The following is a 10,651-nucleotide window of genomic DNA, read 5'->3' on the forward strand; positions in this document are numbered from 1 at the left end:
GGGAGTTCGGGGTGGGTGAGTTGTGAGGGTTGGGAGGGGTTGGTAAGAGGTGAGTGTTTGGGAGTGAGGTGTGGGTGAGGAGTGTTTGGGAGTGAGGGGTGGGTGGGTGAGTGGAAATATTTGAGAGCGATGGGGTGAGTGTTTATTGAGGGATGGGTGTTCGGAGTGAGGGGTGGGTGAGGAATGAGTGTTTGGGAGTGAGGGATGGGTGGGTGAGTGGAGAGATTTGAGAGCGATGGGGTGAGTGAGGGGTGAGTGTTGGAAGTGAGCTGTGGGTGAGGAGTGTTTGGGAATGAGGGGTGGGTGAGTGGAGAGATTTGAGAGCGATGGGGTGAGTGTTGAGTGAGGGGTGGGTGTTGGGAGTGAGGGATGGGTGAGGGGTGAGTGTTGGAAGTGAGGGGTGGGTGGGTGAGTGGTGAGGGTTGGAATTGAGGGGTGTGTGAGGATTGGGGGGGAGGGGCATTGCCATTCAATACAATCAGGCCACAGGTGCAGGCTTGTTTAACAGACACAAGTGAATGTGTGTGTGTATATGAGTCACTGCATTCGCGTACACATGCCCCCACGTTTGTAAATGTGTGTTCGTGTCAGTTTTTGTCTCCGTGTATGATGTACGTGTGCGTGACAGGATGTTTGTGTGTGTACGTGTCTGTGTGTGTGTACTGTCAATACGACTGTTAAAGTGTTTCTAATTGTGAGACAATGTGCGAGTGTGTATGTTCTTGTGTATGTGTGAATGTATACGAGAAATGTTGTTGGGTATTAATATAAATGTAGAGCAATTCGTCAATCTACTGCTGGATTAAGCCCTCCCCACGTCACTTCGCTCTGGGGGGGGGGGTTCACGATACGTATGTGTGTGCATGAGCTTGTGTATGAGTAGGCCTTCATAGGTGCTCCCTAACAGCACTTGCCCCTACAGTCTGTTACAGGTTATACGGGGGATCTTTGTCTTTGTATAAGTGTGTGGGGAACGGTGGCGCAGCGATTAGCGCGCTGCGCTTCAGAATCAGAATACAGTATTTATTTATACCGGAGGAATCCGATGAATTCTAAATTTAGTTTTTACAAATATCCAGTAGTTTTACAAACCCGGCAACCCAAGTTCGATTCCAGCACACGGCCAACACCAGGGACGATTATCTGAACCGGTCCTGTTCCTCCCCAATGTCTACTCAGCCTTAAATGGGTACCTGGTGCGGTGTGTAAACATCACCTTTGGGGTGGGGGGGGACAAAGGCGGCCAGTAGTGGTGCTGGCACACGTATGTATGTTGAACTTCTTTCGCACCGTACACACCCAACCGTGCTAAATCGGAGGTGCGGGGAAGGACAAACTAAACACAAAAAAGCAGAGACACACCAACCCCCTCGTGCGTCGTGTCGGCCTTCATAGGTGCTCGCTAACAGCACTTGCCCTAAAAGTATGTTACGGCTATATGGGGGGTCTTTGTCTCTATACGCGCGCGCGCGTGCGCGTGTGTCCGTTGCAACTGAGCAGGGTCAGTGTCTCTCGCGCGTTCAATGGAATTTCCGCTGTTATTTTGGGAGCCGCAGTGGCAGATAGGTGGGGTGGTGGTGGGGGGGTGGTGGTGGGATGGTGGTGGTGATGGGATGGTGGTGGTGGGGGGGTGGTGGTGGTGGGGGGCGGTGGTGGTGGTGGGATGGTGGTGGAGGGGTGGTGGGTGGTGGTGGGATGGTGGTGATGGTGGGGTGGTGGTGATGGTGGGGTGGTGGTGGTGGTGGGGTGGTGGTGGTGGTGGGGTGTTGGTGGTGGGGTGGTGGTGGTGGGGTGGTGGTGGTGGGGTGGTGGTGGGGGGGTGGTGGTGGGGTGGTGGTGGTGGGGTGTTGGGGGGGGGGTGGTGGTGGTGGTGGTGGGGTGGTGGTGGTGGTGGGGTGGTGCTGGGGGGGTGGTGGGTGGTGGTGGGATGGTGGTGGTGGTGGGGTGGTGGGGTGGTGGTGGGGGGGGTGGTGGGGTGGTGGGGGGGGGGCACGGCACGCGCTACTTCAGCTTCCCGACACACCGCTGCTGCTGCTGCTCACAGAGCATTTATATTTCACCATCATCAGCCGCGTGCTCTATCCACTGCTGGATAATGGTCTCGCCAAAGCCGTCTCGCGGTCGCGAACGAGCCTCATCAGGCTTGGAGCTGCACTGCCCAGTGAGCAGCAAGTAGTCAGCCTCTAACTCACCGCAGAGCGAGGTCTGCACGGCACGAATGCGGTCGGCTCCTTCGTCGATTAGCAGTCCGCATTGCGACTTGCTGCGGTCACCGTGCGGAACCGGTTGCTTGTCAGGGCCGGGATACCTTTGCCGGACATTCGGCTGGTGATTTAGTGACAATTCTGGTCCAGCGCTGAGTGCGAGCTGTCACGCAAACCTCGTCGATACGGACATCAACACCGCACTGGCTATCATCAGCGGCACCGTGCTGAAGTCCCACTCCATGAGTGATTTTACTGTAGTTTAAAACATTAATTCTAGATTTGAAGCTTTCGTGACTGCAAGGATTCATACTCTTACGTTTTTTCGGTAAAGTCACGTAGGTAAACTTGTATTTAAGGGCTGGTCTTTTCTAATTTTCCTCACTTGATGCAGTAATTTTAGCTGTGACGGTCCCACCTGATGACGGAGACTTGTGTTGCCTCCGAAACGTCGTGATTTATTATTTTATTTTATTTCCATTATTAACTTTAAATTTTATTTTTTACCTACGTGACTTTACCGAAAAACCTAAGAGTTTAAAACATTGCCACGCGGACTCGGCGATAGGGTTGTCACGGCGAGCCAGCTGGCTCCGAGTTCATCCGCTCGCTCTGTGCGGCGAACGCCCTCGAGGGCGCGTTCCCTCGCCAGAGTAACCATTTGTTCAAGATTGCAAATGCACTGTATGCCCGATAAGCTCTTGTGTCAATCCACTTGCTGGTTGAGATGGGCTTCACCACACCGTGCGTGTCTTGGGAGTTAGTTGACCCTAACTTCGCCACGCTGTTGTTCAAGATTTTCCCGATGTTTTTATACTTTTTTGGATACATTTGTAAAAAAAAAAATACAATTCGACCACGGCAGGACTCGAACCTGCAATCTTCTGATTCGAAGTCAGACGCCTTATCCATTAGGCCACGCGGCCCCCACGGGTTATTAGGCTTAACTTCTAACACATAGTGTTGAGAGTCGAGATCTCCTTCTGTGTCAGGAAATATATTTTACTTTTATTAATTTTAATTTTTTACCTACGTGACTTTAGCGAAAAAAACAAGAATAGGAAATATAGGCTGCGATCGTCTTCATTGGCTGCCCTCAACCCGAGGTGGAAATTCCTCATTCCCATGCCGGGGGCCATTAAAGCTGAAGGACGACCACTGTTGACTTCAAAAAAAGTGGCAGTGAATTTATTCACCCTTGCGGGATGATGGGCAAAGTCAACCTCTGACTCGAATTGCATTCGCCTACGAAGGAGTCTTGAGACTCGCTTGAGACTTTGCTTGTTTAATATGGCTAATCGTTTCGCTATTCCAATGCACCACACACAGAGCTCAGGATTGAGCCTGGATAATGGCATTGGATAGGGTGAGCACTCTACATATATAGGCGGTGTGAAATGCAGTACTACGCTGTTGGCAGCAGAGTGCCGTCAAGCAAATAATATTGGACTGTACCGCCTACGCTCCTCATCTTTAAGGCGCACTGACCAGCGTGGTATAAAGCGCGCTCCGTCTCGCTCGCACCACCGACGCGGCGTGGAAAGTGGCCCCTTTGTGCGAATATTCACTGCCTGCAATAAAAAAAATAGCCGGCGCGATTTTGGACGAAGCATTCATTCGTATGCATTTAACAGAAACCAACCATATGGAGTTTCAAAAACATTATTGAGCCCAGGGGTCGTAAATCTGCAGCTCTTGAGCCGCATGCGGCTCTTTAAAAGACTGCTTCGTGATGAAGGACCACCGTTTCGTGTTCGCCACGTGCAATTGCGGCTCTTGAAATATAGCATGTTATTACTTTTCCGAATTGGAAAAAATAATTGCTCGAATTGTTATGTTGTTTCCCGACCACTCTTCTCGCCGATTGACATGTTGTGTAAAATAAAATAAAAAATAAAATAAAATTACGACCACGGCAGGATTCGAACCTGCAATCTTCTGATCCGAAGTCAGACGCCTTATCCATTAGGCCACGCGGCCTCACCGGTTACAAAGGAGCCTTTGAGTCTTCAGAGCCAACACAGTGATCGCAGTCTTTGTGTCTCTCGGTTTAAACGGGCAACTGAGAGGCGATCATCTTCATTGGCTTGCCCTAGGCCCGCGATTTAACAGGAAGAAAAAAACGTTATTGTTAATACTATTGGTCGCGAAAGCCTATGTGTTAAACGCCACATTCCTACGATAAGGGACAATCCCATCAACAGGGCCAGAGTGGGTACTGATTTTATTGACCCGTGCGTGGATGATTGGCTGAGTCCACACCCGGCTCCAGGTGTGAGCTCGCGCCCTTCCAACTGCGCGAGTCGGGCGCAAATAACAACAGTGCCAGTCGCAGGTTGAACCATCGTCATCATTAACCGTGATCTCTCCACTGCTCGATGAAGTCCACCCAAAAACCTTCGCCATCTCTCACGGCCCGGCGATGCAACGCTCCAACACGCAGCTGCACACGAGTCGATCTTATCGCTCCATATGCGCGGTGCGGAACCTTCTCAGATGTCAACCACAACGCCACCGCTCCTCTATCAACAACGCCACCGCTCCCCTAACCACAACGCCACCGCTCCCCTATCCACAACGCCACTACTGCTCTAACCATTGCACCACCGCTCCTCTAACCACAACGCCACTACTGCTCTAACCATTGCACCGCCGCTCCTCTAACCACAACGCCACTACTGATCTAACCATTGCACCACCGTTCAACCTCAATCCAACAACGTCAATCAACTCACGTTGCATTGCGGATTCGATATTCGATTCGCCTACGCCGCACGCAGATCGATTCCGATTCGTTTAAATTATACTGCGGTATTACGTGGACTCGGGACGTGCACAGCAATGTTCGCTCGTGACGTTCAATTTGAACGATGGTTCATTTCGCCGCCCTCCGTTGGGTTAAATTGTGCCGACAATTGTCTAACATTGCACAGAGCGGGACACCATCGATTCCGTTCTGAATTGTGCATCGTTTGCTGGGTAGCACGCGCAGACGTCCGCGAACACGTGGGTGCCCGCATGATCATTGTGCGTTAAATAAAATAGCCAATACCGGCGTGAGTTCCCTTTAATATCTGACGCAATTGGCTTAATCGGACGACTAAACACCTCTAATGTGTGGTAATCAAATAAATTTGTACATTTGTTTTATCCGGCGTGCGAAATAAAAAAAAACGTCGACCCATATTGTAAAGAAAAGTCAGCCGTGTACAATAGGTTCACTGTTGACGCGCGCCTGCTTCGTGTAACGAGTTTGATGGTTCAATTTTTGACGGGCTTATTCGGAGCCGAGAGGTTCCTCAAGCCTAAGTGTGGCGCGAAAAAAATAGCCTCAGCTTTCTGCGCGTGTGTTGTGCCGTATTTCTGTGCTCTTCATCAGGGAGACATTTGCTCAAAATTCAATTTTTATATTGCTGCGTTGGCACACACTCGTCACTAAACACAATGTGGATGGTAGATATGTCCAGGAGCTAAATGACATTGTCGAGGTCTGCTGCTAGCCACGCGAAATGTTTTGGAGCGGTTTGTCGCCGAGGGACGGAAGGAGGAACGCCAGCATTCGAGAACAAATACTAAATTACAATACATTCCTGCGGAGGGAGCTGGTAGGAACGTTGGGTTGCTCGGTCAATGACCAGGGTCAACGGCGGCGTGGTGTATTCCGCAAATATAGCCGACTGTGAGGGCGGGCACAAGCCGGCGTGAGTAGGTTAAACGTTGAGTTTTATAAGGGCACCACGGGGTGACCAGCCCCTCCCCACCCAGCCCCACCCCTCCCACCCCCCACCCAGCCCCACCCTCCCCACCCAGCCCCTCCCCATCCTCCCCACCCAGCCCCTCCCCACCCTCCCCTCTCCATCCAGCCCCTCCCCACCCTCCCCTCTCCACCCAGCCCCTCCCCACCCTCCCCTCTCCACCCAGCCCCACCCTTCCCATTTTTGGATGCACGACGGACGGACGGACACAATAATCCCTTGTGGGCTGGTGTAACCAGGAGGTTCCTACCAGTAAAAAAATAACTTTCATTATACAGAAAAGCAAGTGCCATTTGGGCATGACACATCCTTTAAGCGGTGAGATTGACCAACAACATTGGTCATTGGGATGCGCTTTATAGCAGGAGAACGAAAAAACTAAAACAATTTGAATGCGTTTCATTCATAAAACAAAAGTCGAAGTCGACCGCGGCAGGATTCGAACCTGCAATCTTCTGATCCGAAGTCAGACGCCTTATCCATTAGGCCACGCGGCCTCCGTGCTTTGAACTGCATCATCCTACGAATGAGTCTTTAGACTCGCCTGATGCATTGCTTGTTCAATACCGGTCATTGTTTCGCTATTCCAATGCACCGCATCACAGTACTCAGGATTGAGCCTGGCTAATCGTTTTTTGGATGGGTGACCACTCTATGCATAGCTGGTGTAAATGACAAACACAAAAAGCAGTCACTACGCGTGATGGTAATATGTTAAGTAGCTGAATGTCAACGTTGAGGTCGGCAGTGCGCCTCGCAAGGGCTTTGGGAGCGGGTCCATCGCCGTGGTGACCGCACGCTGCACAACGAACGCGGCCACAGAAGTTTAAATCTGGGCCACGACCAACAAGCGATTCTAGATTTGTGTTGACATCCCCAACGTTTTGGATTGTCAACCAACACCGGGTAAAACAACATGTTTCGCCTATTGTTCTCTTTTAGCCCCGCCCACCCCCCCAACACGTTCCATTCATTGGCTACCATATTCAGATAAGCCCCTCCCCCCTCCTCCCCCCTTAACTTGTATTTAAGAGCTTGTCTCTTGGAATTTTGCCTCACTTGACACAGTAAATTTAGCTGTGACGGTCCCACCTGATGACGGAGACTTGTGTTGCCTCCGAAACGTCGTGATTTATTATCATTTTATTTTTATTTCATTTTTTACCTACGTGACTTTACCAAACAAACTAAGAGTATGAATCCTTGCAGTCACGAAATCTTCAAATCTAGAATTAAGTGGTATACGGTTTGATAGCGAACAAAATTCCGTCATCTTTTGTTTCATCTCCGCGATCCTCACCCAGTAATTCCCAATTGGAGGTTCATAAGTGTAACACGTGGGCTTTCGCGACCAATATTATTCAAAATAAGGTTGTTTTTTGGGGGTTAGACCGCGAGCTTAGGGCAAGCCAATAAAGATGATCGCCGCTCTGTTGCCCGTTTGAACCGTGATACACAATGACTTCGATCATCCAGATTATCAATTGGGGCCGCGTGGCCTAATGGATAAGGCGTCTGACTTCGGATCAGAAGATTGCAGGTTCGAATCCTGCCGTGGTCGAGGTTTTTTTGAATGTTTTCTTTACTATTTTTATTTTACCAGCTAAGGCTTACTGAGCTATGATGCTCTTTTTCAGAAGCGACCTGACCACAAATGAAAGCTCATCGAAGTGGCTTACCACGTGCACATTTATAGCAGCCACATACTCTAAACGCGTGTTTCTAAATTTGGAGGGAAAAACGGGAGGACCCGGATAAAAATCCACGCAATCACGGGGAGAACATTCAGACTCCAACTATACAGCAGGCGTCCTGGTCGGGATCGAATCCACAAACTCCTGTATACCAGGCGAGGTAATTAACATCTCATCAACCGGCGAGATTTGTTTTTTTAACTACATAAGTTCGGCTTTTTAAATGCTAATTAAGGAAAGCTTTATATTCTTTGGGTCTTTCGGTAAAGTCACGTAGATAGGTTCAAATACAATAACAAAAAAATCACTAAACTACGACGTTTCGATCGCAACACAAGCATTCGTCATCTTCCTGATGACGAACAACCTATCTACGTGACTTTACCAAAAGACCCCCAAAATATGAATTCCTGCAGTCACGAAAGCTTTAAGTCAACGAAAGCTTCGTCCAAAATCGCGCCGGTTGGATCATTGCAGCCAATGCAGATGACGTCAACCCACTGCTGGACCTCATGGCTCTCTTTCCTCGCCGTGTTAGTGGTGCGAGTTTTACGGAGCACGCTTTACCACGCTGGTCAGTGCGCGTTAAAGTCGAGGAGCGTAGGCGGTACAGTCCAATATAAAATATGTGTATAAGTGGGGAGCGATAGTGTAGCGGTTAGCGCGCTGCGCTATGAACCCGGCGATCCAGGTTAGATTCCCGCTCACGGCCAACACCAGTGACGATTATCTGAACCGGTCCTGGGCCTCCCCTAAGTCGACTCAGCCTGAAATGAGTACCTGGGGCGGTGTGTAAACATCGCCAACTGGGGAGACAAAGGCGATTGGGCGTGGTGCTGGCCACCCACCCCCTCGTGTGACGTTCCGGCCTTTATAGGTGCTCGCTAACAGCACTTGCCCCTACAGTGTGCCAAGGCTATACGGGGGATCTTTGTTTTTGTAGGTGCATCAGCCAGTCATCTCAGTCAGTCGACCCGTGGCACCTGGGTCTGCCCCGTGACCTCCTGCCAGCGGGCGTTCGACACTTCACGTGGCCTCAAGGTGCACGTAGCCTGGCACAAGCGTCGTGGTGACATCACCGCCACTTGGTGGCGAATGGCGGCGGCGGTTGTTGTTGTGAAATATTTCACAGTAGAATGTCAGATTCCAGTACCGTGCCGGTTGAGCACAACTTCGAGCGGTGTCCTTCATCTGCAAGGGTCGCGGGTCACTGGCGTCCCCTAGTGGCCTTTGATGAGGCCACTGACTTGCGGCCCCTGACATTACACAACTTGTGGAACCAACCCCCGCCATCCATAATAGAGGTGTTTGTTGGGTTAGATCGCGTAAATATATAAATGTGTCGTTTAACCCGCCACCACCCGACACAGCCAACTAGTAAGGGTTGTCACGTAAACAGAACGTGCCAATTTGTTACCGGTACAGCACTAACCGGTGTGTTGGAGAGCCAAGCCACAACATTTACTATCTTGAGTACGACGTTTCGCCAGTAATTACAACTAGCTTCATCAGGCGACAGCCAGGTTTGTGGAGAAGTCCACCTGCTTCGTTCCTTATATAGAGACGTAGATGTGGTGAACACCACGCTTCTGCGCGCGTGAGTCAACGTACATTACGCATGCGCATTACGCGAGCCCATCAACATGGTGCTGTCAAACCCCCAATGGCTTCAAATGCGTGGCGGCCCTCACATTGATGATGTTTTATCGCCAAAAGTGGCCCCACTCTGAAGATGAGTGAAGAACACTGCCTTAGATCGTACGTTATGGACTTTATTTGCGGCGCAGTTGGTGCACATTCGCCCACTGACCTTGCCTTCGGAGTGTATGTTACTCGTCACCGCCACACTGATGTCATCTTGCTGTGCTACTAAAAGGCTTCTGACTGCCCATGACTATGTGTGACATTCTAATTGTTTATGGCCTCAGACGATTTATTCACCCATGCGGCCACAACGGAGTCCTTTTATTTCGATTTTAAGCTTTCGTGACTGCAGGGATTCATCTTCTTGGTTCTTTCCGTAAAGTCACGTAGAAGGGGAATAATAAAATAATAAAAAGAAAACATAATAAAATAAAATATTAATATATTTTAGTAGGGAAAAGTTTTAATATTTTATTATTTATTTTATTGTTTCAACTAATAAAAATAAAACATAATAAAATAATATATTAATATATTTTTGTATGTTTAAATTTTATTATTTCCCTTCTACGTGACTTTATAAAATAATATAATAATATATTTTATTATTTATCTTTTTATTATTTTATTATTTCCCTTCTACGTGACTTTACCGAAAGAACCAAGAAGACGGAGTCCTTTGTTTGAAACCCTTTCAGAGGGTCTCCTCCAGAGAGCGCCCTTTCCTGTGCGTAATGTCACAAATCATATCACGCTCACAAATTTGATACCAAAAAATTTGAATTTTATTTACCAACAGAACAAAACTGTACATTTAAAAAAAGAACCGATAAAAAAACATGATAGAAAATACTTTACGTAAAATAACATTACAATTGTATCGATAATAAACAAGCAGATGTTTTGTACAGATTTGATTTTAAAGAGAAAACTACTTGTTGAATCAGAATCAGAATCTTCACTTAAACTGGAGGGATCCAATGAGCATTGAAGCTCTGATTTTGCACAGTTGTCCAGCAAGTTACACTTTCACATTTCAGTTTCCTTGACCAGGCACGAGACCGTTGAGACCCATCATCTCTTGTTGACTGACAGCCTTTATTGAACCAGGTGAACGTTCATTCGAGATGCATCGGTCTCTTGCGTTTGACGTCCTGATTCCGACCAGACCAGAGGCCATAACTCTTCGTCTTTGCTGCTCCACGTCCTTTGTTACTGGTAGGAACCTCCTGGTTACACCAGCCCACAGGGGATTATTGTGTCCGTCGTGCAGGGAAGAGCTGGGTGAGGAGGGAGGGGCTGGGTGGGTGGGGAGGGGAAGGTGGGGAGGGGCTGGGTGGGGAGGGTGGGGGAG

At 49.1% G+C, this 10,651-nt stretch overlaps 4 non-coding genes across 4 annotated transcripts; 1 reads left to right on the forward strand and 3 right to left on the reverse strand.

Moving 5' to 3' along the window:
- Positions 1–3,057: 3,057 nt before the first annotated feature.
- TRNAR-UCG (transfer RNA arginine (anticodon UCG)) lies at positions 3,058–3,130 on the reverse strand. The gene has a single exon. It is a non-coding gene; the product is annotated as a tRNA-Arg (tRNA).
- Positions 3,131–4,111: 981 nt separating this feature from the next.
- On the reverse strand, positions 4,112–4,184 carry TRNAR-UCG (transfer RNA arginine (anticodon UCG)). Its single transcript has one exon. It is a non-coding gene; the product is annotated as a tRNA-Arg (tRNA).
- A 2,199-nt stretch (positions 4,185–6,383) lies between these two features.
- TRNAR-UCG (transfer RNA arginine (anticodon UCG)) lies at positions 6,384–6,456 on the reverse strand. Its single transcript has one exon. It is a non-coding gene; the product is annotated as a tRNA-Arg (tRNA).
- Positions 6,457–7,447: 991 nt separating this feature from the next.
- On the forward strand, positions 7,448–7,520 carry TRNAR-UCG (transfer RNA arginine (anticodon UCG)). The gene has a single exon. It is a non-coding gene; the product is annotated as a tRNA-Arg (tRNA).
- The last annotated feature ends 3,131 nt before the right edge of the window (positions 7,521–10,651 follow it).

The sequence above is a fragment of the Lampetra fluviatilis genome, chromosome 27 (genome assembly GCF_964198595.1).
Source record: "Lampetra fluviatilis chromosome 27, kcLamFluv1.1, whole genome shotgun sequence".
Classification (NCBI taxonomy): domain Eukaryota; kingdom Metazoa; phylum Chordata; class Hyperoartia; order Petromyzontiformes; family Petromyzontidae; genus Lampetra; species Lampetra fluviatilis.